Source organism: Vicugna pacos, chromosome 19, assembly GCF_048564905.1.
Source record: "Vicugna pacos chromosome 19, VicPac4, whole genome shotgun sequence".
In the NCBI taxonomy this organism is placed as follows: Eukaryota; Metazoa; Chordata; class Mammalia; order Artiodactyla; family Camelidae; genus Vicugna; species Vicugna pacos.
Genome location: NC_133005.1, coordinates 10,234,806 through 10,246,421, shown reverse-complemented (window position 1 = coordinate 10,246,421; position 11,616 = coordinate 10,234,806). Strand labels below are relative to the sequence as shown.

General features: G+C 51.5%; 1 long non-coding RNA gene across 1 annotated transcript; it reads left to right on the top strand.

Moving 5' to 3' along the window:
* Positions 1–4,136: 4,136 nt before the first annotated feature.
* Positions 4,137–10,018, top strand: LOC140687215 (uncharacterized). Its single transcript, XR_012061388.1, has 5 exons — positions 4,137–4,200; positions 5,794–5,910; positions 6,330–6,504; positions 6,623–6,714; positions 9,932–10,018. It is a non-coding gene; the product is annotated as an uncharacterized lncRNA (long non-coding RNA).
* The last annotated feature ends 1,598 nt before the right edge of the window (positions 10,019–11,616 follow it).

The following is an 11,616-nucleotide window of genomic DNA, read 5'->3' as shown; positions in this document are numbered from 1 at the left end:
TCAATAGTTCCTGTGTTAGAAGTTAAATAAGAACTTTAAAAAATGCTTATGAGTTCACTTAAAAATAAAAACAACTTACGACATGATACCATTAATACTCTTAAGCAAAAAATAAGTATATTTTTCTAAACAAAATCATTAATGAGAGGAATAGAAGTGATTTTAATTTCTGTAAATCTCTTTTGGATTGGTGAGAGATGAATTCTATCTGCCTCTACATTACCTGTTTTGTGATATCACAGACCAGGTTTTCCCTGGAAAACCCCACAGGAAACTCGGGAGTGCAAGAGTGTGCAAAAGGCAGGTGACTACCCGGCGTTTCTACTAAAATAGTCTTGCATCTCAGGGGCCTCGGACTCACTTTGATAACTACTGTCCTACCCTAGGCGAGACTCTCCTACACAAGAGCCAGACAAGGGTCCTGGCTTCTTTAATGAGTTACCACAGCAACATCCCTCCCTTCTCTGTGTTAATGTTTCCCACAACCTCCATTACTGCAGATGAGGATGTAATCCTCAACTGGGGCCCCTAATCCCAGAAGACTACCAATCTTGAGAGGGAGGGCCCATCTACCATCCCTACACCCTGCACAGTCTATTTGGAGTCAAGCCCTAGATAACTGCTAATTTACACTGACCCTTGTCTTATTCCTGAGTTTTATCGAAGGAGCCAACATCTGGATGGAATTGAAAATTCCCTGCAGATAAACAAGGATGATAAACCACCCTATTCCAACACCTATTCTGGGGCTCTTCAAAACCCGGGTAAGGCCCCGCTTCATAAAAGACGGGTCCTCCACCTGCCCTTCCCGGGAGTTCTGGGAGGCCTCGGCCACGCAGGGCTACCCGGACTCGCGGTCCCAGCCCCAGCGCCCGAGGGGGAGGAAAGTCCGAGGCTGTGCCCCAGCCCTGTCCCCCCCACCCCAGCCCGCTCCCCGGCACCACAGCCCTCCCCGGCCGCCACCCCAACCTGGATCCCACCCCGGTCCATGTCCACTGGCCCCGCCAACGGCGCGGACGTACGTTTACCGTCTGTGAGACGCTGCCCCAGAAAGGATGTCGGCCGCCGACTGACGAGGCCAGAACTAGTCGCCCGGCTGAACAAGCCGCCATCCCTAGCAGCAAACACCGCCATGGTCCCGGGCAGCTGCACACTTCCGGAGCCCGCTGCCTTCCCCAGAAGCGCACGCCGGCCAGCGTGGTGTGCGGCGCCTGTATCCATGGCAACGCCGCGGGGCCCTCCCCTAGCGCTTGCGTCTGCGTCCTCCCGAGGCTAGACGTGCGAGGGCAGAACTTGCGGAGCCAATGGGAGCCAGGGCGCGGCCAGGACGGGGGTGGGGGGAGGCTTATGGGACAGCTGGGCGGGGCCGGGGTGGGCGGGGCCGCGCGGACGTCCTCACCTGCAGGTGGCGCCGGCCGGAGGCTGGGGCGGTGCTGCCGCCAGTGGGCGGGGCAGCGGCGCAGCGGGGCAGCGGGGCAGCGGGGCAGCGGGGCAGCGGGGCAGCGGGGCAGCGGGGCAGCGGGGCGGGGGCACCCTCACCTGTCTGTGTGCGGGGCTCAGCCTGGGCTCCGCGGCCTCCGCTTGCACCGGAAGTGGACCCAGGCTACCGGTGGGCAAGATAGAGGACTGAGCCCAGGCACGCACGGCTGGCCAGGTAGGGCACCTAAAGTGCAGATCCGCCAGCCCGGCTGCCGGCCTTGAATACGCGCTGCTAGGCAGTTTCCAAGAAGACGGGATCTGTCCCAAGAAGGGAGGTAGGCAGGGTGCCAGCTGCCGGGTTGGGTGCGGTCTTACAGGAGAGCCACGGTGAGAGGGTGCAGAGCAGCCCCTTTGTTGGCGGGGCTAGGATTTTGGGGTATGGGATGGGGATGATGTGTGCCATGCCCTGTGGTCTCCCAAAGAACTCGCACCCCCAAGCAAAGGACCCTGCTCCCTCCACCCTTCACTGTATCCCCTGCCTTCCCCAGCACCACCGCCCCTGCCCCCGGAGTGTCCCATGACCTCTCCCCACACCAGGCACTGTCCCAGTTACAGGTACTTATCTCCTGGTGGTTCCAGCCCAAGGGTGGGGGCTGTATCTGACCAGTTAGGATGCCTGGAGCCTTTGTATGAAACCTCATACCATAATGCAGGCGTGCACAGAGGCCCCTCAAACAGGATTCCCTGCATGCCCTCCCCACCACGCACCCACAGCGCAGCTGCCACACCAGGCCAAGCCTGCCGGAGGACCGCTGTTCCCTCTCCTCCTGTCCCTGATCAAGAGTGCACCGCCCACACTGCTGGGCATTTAGTGGGCCTTAGAAGAGCAGCTGGTATTTTCATGGACAAATATTTGCTCTTTTGGGAAGAGTTGAGTGCAAAGGGATGTAGGGTATGCTTTTTCTGTTGCCCTGGAACTGGTGACTAGGATGCAAACTTAAGTCAAAGCAGTTTTTAGAGAGAGCCGCAAAATATCTAACCCAAAGATCACTGTTCCCCAACAAAGGCAACACCACCTGGCGGGTGGGGTCTTGGTCCCTCTTTCTGGAGGTTGGGGTTTGCACCCTCCAGCTGGGACAGAGCCCGAAACAGCTCTGAACACGCTCCAACAGGCCTTCCCAGCACAAACTGCCTTTATTTTGAATCTGGCTGAAGGAACCAGCTGAGAAATCTGGGTAAATGTTCCTGGGTGTAACGATGCCTTTTGTGCTGAATGAAAGAGCGGCTCTCCACTTGCTAACATCTTTGAACTGAATGTTGTCGAAGCCTTCATGCATGTAGCATGTTGGGAACAGCGTTTCATGGTGAGGGGAACTATATAACTTACATGTGTATGGGGAAGCCCTCACTCCAACAGGATTTTCCTGCACAGACTGCCTTTATTTTGAAATTGGCTCTTGCTGAGAAATCTTGGTAAGTGTTCTTAGGTGTAGCCATGCCCATTATGCTGGATGAAAGAGCAGCTCTACACTTGTTCACATCTCAGAAATGAATGTGTGTTGAAGCCGTCATTCATGTAGCATGTTGGGAACACAGAATTTAGTGGTGAGAACTATGTTAATTACATGTCTATGATGAAGCACTCGCTCGAACTGGGTATTCCAGCGCATACTGCCTTTATTTCGAAACTGGCTTCTCAGAAGCCTGTGGTCTCCACTGCAGGTCTGTCTCCAAACCCAGGGCCAGCATGGTGACTCTGCTCCCCCTGACTATTCTGGAAGGTCTAGGTGTCCTCCATGGCCCTTCCACCATTATGTTTTTGGGAAACCCCGCAGATGGAATGGGCCTGAGAACAGGAGAGCTGGATGCCAGAAGTCACTGCCCAGTGTGTGGCTCCAGTGAGGGGCATAGGAGATGCCCCTCCGTGGGCTCTGATCGACCCTCCCCTCTCCCCCACCCCCACCCCTCTCCTCCTGCATTTCCTGATTGATCCCTGGATAATGGTCCATACCAGGAATGACCTGGGAGAGGTTTTATGAGTCTTTAAGTAGGAAAAAAAAAAGAAATCTTTAGACAAGTTACTGAAAGTAACTTTCAGCTTTACCGGGAAAGTCCTCATTCCAATGTTTAAGGCTAGTTGACAGGGTGTCAAATTGCTTAACCACTCACATCTGAGCAAGTGCTACCTCTCTCTCCAGCTCCCCGCAGCATCCACCTGTGGCAACTTGGCCAAAAGAAGGCAAGAAAGCTCTTTCCCCTCGCCAGCACCAGCGTGGCTTTGGAGTCAGTGGAGGCTGAGAGAAAGGGCCCCGCCCTGAGGTTTGAGGGGCCTCCAGCCACAGCCAGAGGAGCGGGGGTTTTCAGAGTGGCCCAGCAGGGAAACCAGGCAAGGCCACCTGGCCCAAGTCTTCCCTGCCCAGAGAGCCCCATGAACTGCTTTGGGCCACACTCCCCGTTTGGGCCCCCTGCAAAAAGGTACCACGGGAGCCACACCTGAGAAGGCAGAAGGACAGCCCTTTAGCCTGGGGTCCCAGCAGGTGTGTCCTGTGAGACCTGTGGCCACATAAGTTCCTTGTCTCTCCAGGTCACTGAAGGGACTGTGCTGGGCATCTTGGTGGTCAGGGACATGGGAACACATCTAAGCTCTGAAGAAGGACAGAGAGACTCTTCCTGGAAGCAAGGATTCCAGGGAGACACCTTGCCCAGAACTGGGGGACTGTGTTGAGTAGACCCCTGGGAGGCAATGTGGGGCTGTGGGGTCCTCTTCTGAGAAGGGAGCAGGTGAGTTTTCCGGGGGTGGGGTCCTGCTTTGTCCAGACATGTCCTTGTGTAAGACTCATTTACAAACACCTCCAAGTCCACCTAGGGGAGGCCCCAGAGGTGGGGGTAGAGGAGGAGAGTGAAGGGTGCAGACTTAGGGCCCCCTGAGCCACCCAGGGAGCCAAGGGTCAGTGGGAACATCTTGGGAAGTCTAGTGCAGGGGTGGAGGACGAGCACTAAGAACATGCCAAGTCATGCAATAAAGTGACCCGTGACCACGAGACACAGGTGGCTGTACACCAAAAGAGGCAGATAGAAATTTAGACCCAGGATCTGAGAACCTTGAGAGGGGCTGGTGGGTCCCAGGAACCCTCAGGAACAGCTCTTCTAGGGGCACAGACATCCCAATACACGCATTTCTCATGGAAGCTTTTTGGGGTGCAGAGTGAGTTACCAGGATCCTGAACTTAGTATGGAATCCCACCCCCTTGTTCATCACGGTTCCTGGCAATAAATTGCTGTCATTTGTCCCTGGACATGCACAGGGGAGCTGACTGCTGTGGGGGTCACTGCAGGACTAGAATCTTCTGGTGTCTTCTCTGTGACCACAGAAACCCAGGGGGATTTCTCAACGGGAGAACCTGGAGATCATGCCTGCAAGGACCACCCTCATGGGATGGCCAAGGAGCTCGTGGTACCCAGGTCACCAAGTGACGAAGTTGTGAGGTTGCCTGGGGTATCCTGGGGGCATGTAGATTTCTGAGGTCAGCACGTGGGCCCAGCACTGCTGGATGGTCTGCACAAAGAGGGGCCTGCCCTCCTGATGATGGCTCTTAACACCTGCAGGGAAACTGCTCCCAGGGCTCCTGGAGGTCCATATTGAGATTGTCCAGCCAGCCTTGTGGGGTCACCTTCCCCTGATGCAGAAGCAGACCTCTCTCCCTTGAGGCCCAGGGGACACCTGGCTCAGGTCCCACCTATGTGCCCTGGACACGCAGAGCCCCAGAGCTCTGGCACAGCCTGGGGTGTGGTGGTGTCCGGGCAAGAAAGGCCCTGGGAAGGGGGTCATTCAAGGGCAGAGGCCACTCTGCAGGGATGCTGGACCTGGCAGCAATGCACTGCTTCAGTACTCCCTTGGGTTGGGTTTCCAACCTGTGGGATGGAAGGGCCACTCCTTCCTGCGGTGCAGTCGGGAGAACTAGATCCATCGTCAAGGTCAGCCCTGAAAATGGAGGCTGTGCTACCTCCATTCCTGGAAAGAAAATCAGTCCCCTCCAGTCCAGGTGATTCAGAAAGTCATTCAGCAATGTTCGGGGCCCCCACTTTAGCCTTTGAATTAGAGCTGAGCAGCTTAGGAGGCCAGATCCCTGTCCGTGGCTCCAGGAGCAGGCTTTCTGCTGGGGGACAGGATCCTCACAAACACCTGTGTCTTTGTGGGACACTCCCCTCTGACAAGCTGGGAGGCAGGGTGCAGTTGTGGGAAATCGTGTTTACATGAGCAGAGGGCCACCATATGGTGGGGGCACAGGAGACTGTGAGAATGAGTCCCACAGCCTTTCTGGAATCAAAAAACTGGCAAATGTGAAAAAGTGCATAATTTGTTTTATTGAACAGGCTGCTTATGTACGTTTGGAGGACCAGGTTCAAGGACTCAGCATCCCTCCAGGACAATAGCCTCAAGAGAAGAACAGACAGAGCAGGAGGAGATCTGGGGTTTCTCCCAGGAATGAGGTGGAACAGGGATTTCTGCAGATTTTCAAGGAGTCCCCGACCACTGAGCATGGGGTTACAGCCCCACGAGATCCCTGTCATGTTTGGCTTGGGCTCTGGTTCTGGCCTGCTCATGTATTCTTCCAGCAGAGTTCCAGAAACTCAGAGGGTTGACTTAGAGGGGCTGCGTTTGGAACCTAGTGAGGAGTTGGAGGGTCCTTTATATTGAGTCCATTCATCCTAATCACCGTAGCTGAAGCCCAACACCCCCCAGGCCCCCATGGTTGCCGTGGAGGGAGAACAAGCCTGGCAGGTGACCTAGGGGTCCCACTACTGTGTCCTTCCCTTGTCTTCATTCCCTTTCACCCCAGAAGGTGTGATTGTCTCGTGTCATGGTGGCCTCCACAATGTCCCTCCCAGTAATCTCTCTTCTCCATCAGGTGGGGTTCCCAACCCCGCTCAGCCTTCTCTGCATGGATGCTGAAGGACCAGGCCCACCTGAAGTTCTGAGCTCGAGCAGTAAGGTGGAAACAAAGAAACCAATGGAAAAAAGAAGCAAGTGATTGTGGCAAAGCTCCCCACCACAGAGAAGCTGCCCTGAGTGGAAGGGAGAGTGTGGGCATGCCTGTTTGTTTCCTGTCTCCCAGTGCTCTTAGCTTTCTTATTGCCTACCTGCATGGTTACAACAAAATGATCTGCAAAACTGAAAATATTTACTCTCTCGCTTTTACAGAAAAGGCTGGCCAGCCTCTGGTCCGGTACCAGGCAAGAGATTGGAGTTCCTTTCCAGTTTGGAAACATCTTGGCAGGCCCAGGTTTGCAAAGGTCTTTAAGAGTAGTTACGGAGTTTTGCTTTTAAACTTTTTTATGGCTGTATATACTTGTGAGATGTGGTTGTGATGTATAATTCTGAGCCGGGATTTTCTCAAACTGTTTCTCACTTCTTATACCAGACATTCCTAAATTCCAAGTGGAACTGCATATTAAGGAAGCCATGGAATTTAGCAAAAGGATACAGATCTCATTTCCTTTTAAGCATCGATGTACCTCCATCATGGCAGTATTTGTTATGTGTTATTGATAGGGGAACTAAGTAGTAAACAGATTAATAGAAAATAGGGGATTTTAGGTACACAGGTTCATCTTTTCAACATTGTTTGTAATATTTGCAGTTTAAGATGACCATTCCTGAGAAACAGGCAGCCTCTTAGAATGAAATAGCATTTCCTCTGAACCATAATTAATTTTTATTTTGTAGACAGCAGGAAGGGTAATAAAACATCACACATTTGGGGACGTCAAAGAGAAAATGTAACTTTCTGGGAGCGCACTCCCCCGCCTCCCCCTGCCCTTTTTACTGTCCCATTCTCCCTGGAAGGCTCTTTGTTATCTTCTGCTCATGGCTCCAGTAACTCTTTCTTCCTCCTTGTTCCTCAGATGGTAAGGTTAGTTTTCTACTTTGAACAAACAAACAAGCCAACAGAAGAGAAATTTCACAAGCAACTCCCAGCACATCCGCTCGCCTTCTGATGTCTGTGACCTCACTCTCGGTGCCCCAGCGCTTATTAAAAGTGGCATCGAAAGCCAGTTCCTCCAAAAGTCCCCGAGGCCCCAACCCTCCCATCTTCTCTGGGTTGTCACTCCCAAAACCATCCTCTCTTTGCCTCATCTATTTTGTTCTCCTGCTAGTTGGCACCATCAGTATATAAACGTCCATCCTCTTAAACAAACAGCACTCCTTGACCCTAATTCACCCCCACCAATTGCCACCCTGTGTCTTTGCAGCAAATCTTTAAGGAGTTGTTTAAACTCGCTGTCTGCATCTTCTCTTGAGCCATCCCCTTTTACACCCATTCTGGCTTTTCGCCTGATCCCTCGCTCTATGGAAACTGCCCTGTCAAGGCCATCAGTGACCCCATGTTGCTAAATATAGTGGTCAATTTTGACTCCTCATCATGCTTGGCCCCTCGGCAGCATTTGACCCAGCTCTTCCATCCCTCCTACCCCGTGTTCCTGCTTCACTCAACCTCCAGCCCATCTCTCTGTCTGTTTCTGCTTTTGGCCTGCTGGCTGGTCCTTTGCCAATGTCTCCTGTTTTTTCCAGACATATACTGTGGGTGTTCCCCAGGGTGGGTTCCTGGGCCTCTCCTCTCTCTCTCTGCTATTCCTTTGGTGGAAGCAACCCAGCCTTGGAAATTGGCATGCCATCAATTTCTCGATTTCTCCAAAACTCCCTGATTTCCCCTTTCCATCTGAGCCTTTATCCCTGAGACTCACATCACATTCTTTTCCTTTCATTCATCTTGCTTTCACATTCATACATATGTTCTACTATGTAATTACTTTTCCAAATTTTGAATCAGTACATATATATCATGTAAAATGCTTAAATATGTATTATTTCCACTAAGATGCTAATTCTACCTTAGAACATTTCTGCACTTCTGTATTTATGTGAATAAAGCGAATAGTATTTCTACAAGCCTCATAGTTAAACACTGTTAGTTTGGGGCTATTATGTAACATGAAATAATGGTACATCAACATAGTCGTTTTTCATTTATTTTTATGTAACACCGAGATGAGGCTTTTGCCCTGAAGACTGGTTTTATTGAAATTTTACCTACGTTACGGACAGTCAGTTTATGTAAAAGCCCTCATTTCTCCCCTTTTTGATATATGTTCCATTTGGCTATATATAACATATAACTTGGCATGAAACAAAATTCCCAAATCATTCACATAATACAATTAATATGTTTAATTATATTTTTTAAATGTTAAAAAGAAAAAGAAAACAGATTCCTCTACCTATTAGGCACTTCTGTGGCAATATGTAATACACCCCTTAACCATGACATTGAAGAACTGAGCTGATACCAGCCCCTTTCCACCTGCTCAGCCCCACCTTTTCCCATCCCCTGTGGATGGAGAGGACATCCCTCCCATTGTCCAGGCCCAGATGTTGGAACCATGTCCTTTCTCTCTCTTTCTTTTACACTCACAGACAGCAAATCCAGCTTGTTAGAAAATTCTGGATATTCTGTCTTAATTAAATACCTGCTCTCTGCTCCCCGCCCTCCTAAGAGCCACCTTCAGCCTTTCCTGGATACCAATAGCCTCCTGTTCCCATCTTTGCTTTCCTACAATCTCTCATCCACACAGAGTCAGAGGGAGCCTGTAAAAACATACATTGGGGGTGGTGGGTGTTGCTCAGTGGTAGGGCGCATGCTTAGCATGCTTGAGATCCTGGGTTCAATCACCAGCACATTCATTAAAATAAATAAATTACTTACCCCCAAAAAACACAAACACAAAAGCATAAGTTGGACTACATCACCCCTCCCCTCAAAACTCACTAAACGGGTCACCATGTCATTAGGAGCCAAAGTCGTCACAAAGGCCTCAGGACCCGGCGTGCTCTGCCTCTCTGCCCACACTCTCCCCCTCACTCTGGGGGCCTCTGGCTCCGGCTCTTCCTTCTTCCTCCAGATCTATTCTGCTTCAAGTTCATTACTCCGTGAGATCTGCCAGGATTGCCTTATTCTCTCCTGCCTGCCTCCCACCCCACCGCCATCACCCGAGTTTGCTCATATCACTCTTTTTTAAAAATTTTTCCAAACTCTTGCTACCCCAACATGCTGCCTGTTTCCTCTGCTAAAATTCTGAGCCCCCAGTGATGGGGAGTCATGCCTATTTTGTTGACTGATAAAGCCCGAGAGCCTTGGGAACGGTCTAGTTAGGAGATTCCCGTATGTAGTAGGAGCTTATACACATTTGCTGAATGAATGTAGATGCCCTGGTCCAATCCGATGGAGCACTTCTGTGACGTGCTCAAAGTATAAGTCTCCTTTCCACCTGAGAGGGGGTGACAACTTCCCTGGTGATTAAAGGCAAGAATTTTTTGCTTTATGCTGTTAACCTTAGGCGGGGAGACTGGGGGATCTTCATATATATTTTTAAATTTGGTTCACACTGCAGTTGGTCTTTGGTCTCTGTATAATTTTGAGAAACTCTTTATGAGTGATCATTCTTTGATCAGATTGAACAGGTTCCAGGGGGAAGGACCAAGCCTGTCCCATCAGCCATCCTATGTGTCATGTCCTGGGACCCAGTGGATGCTCAGCATGTAAGTGAACTGACAGGAGTGAATGAAGAGATGGGAGCATCTCATTATTGTGGCAGATCTCTATCCAATGCCTTGAGATTTGGGGAAGGTTTTACGAGTGCAGAAGGGAGAGGTCAGGTCCTCTGTGCTTTTCCTGAGTGCCCTGGCCTTACCCATTCCCCCAGCCCCCTCTGGGCAGCCAAGCCAAGGAGCTGGGCCACCAGGGGTTGTGCTGATCAATAATCCACCTTCACCCCAAGTCCGGGGGTAGGTACACATGGTTGTAGACACTGGAGTCAGGTCCTTGGAGGAATTCCTCACCGAACTATGTTTTGGACCTTTTATTTTTCTCTAGAACCTCCCGCTGAAGAAGATTGTCTTAGACACATGGAAGTTGAGGACACCTTCTGTCCCCTCGCAACCCAGGTGGGGCTGGGAGTCTGCTGTTTCTATAGCCGGTGGGCTCGTGTTGATTTGGGCATCCCTGTGCCTGAATTCCTGCAGTACTCTCGGTGGTAAGGATGGGGGTGCCTGGCAGGGAGGGAAGCGTGTTGGGAGACTGTACAGCTGGGCTGATGTTAACCTGGGGTGAGCGGGAGCTTGCTGATGCATGGCATCTCGGGGCAGGGAACTCTCCACACTCAAGAGGGCTTCCCACTCCCGCAGGGGCCCTTTGATCAGGGTGCTGGGCTGTCAGGGGACCACAGGGGTCCCAGTGAGGATTAGGGTGCCTTCAGGCAATGGGAAGTGTGGGGTCCAGCGGCAATTGAATTAACTGTGCACCCAAACCCAGCCCCCACCTCTTTCAGCCTGTTTCCTAATCTGCAAAACTGGAATGTTATTAAACATCTCGCGGGGTCGTTGATGGGCTGGGACAGACTAGACAGTCAGGAGCTGGAATTCCTCTGTCCCCTGATTGTTTGCCTTATTTCTGACTATTTGCTCTCACAAGCTCAGTCTCTCTGTCTCTCGCTCTTTCACTTCTAACTTTCTCTCATGCTCTGGTTTCATTTGATTTCCAACCACCGCCCCTCCCCTCCACCAATCCCCAGATGAGTGAACTTGATTTCTATGTGTCAGTTCCAAATTCCCAGGAAAGATGCTCTGTCACCCTCTGGATCTGTTGTCCAACCCATGAGTTGTGGCCAGAGGAGCGAGTCCCTCTGGGACCAGGAGAGGGTCTCTGCCCAGCCCCCAGCCACCACTGTGGGAGCACATAGCTCTCCGTGGAGGAAGTACTGGCTGTGACCTTGTGTCACTAAGTGTGAATTTATGACTTCTCTTGAACCACCTTCATCCTCCTAAACAAAGATGAAAATTAAACACTCCCGGGATTTGTGTCATGGAACACTCAGGGTGGGGGCTAATGGGGCTGGAATTTCTGCTGTATTTAAGGGGCTACAGTGAATCCCCAACGAGAGCCTGCAAAGGGAACAGCACCGGCCCCACCCGGCACTTAGGGCGCTGAGTCTGCGTGACGTTGAGCCAGGCTTCTGACCACAGTTCAGGGGTCTGGTCTGACCAGTTAGCCTTTGAAACCAACCAGCTTTGGATTCCTCAATCCCACCCTGAGGTTTTACCTGAACCATCAGCTTCTGTATCTCTGAAGACAGATGATG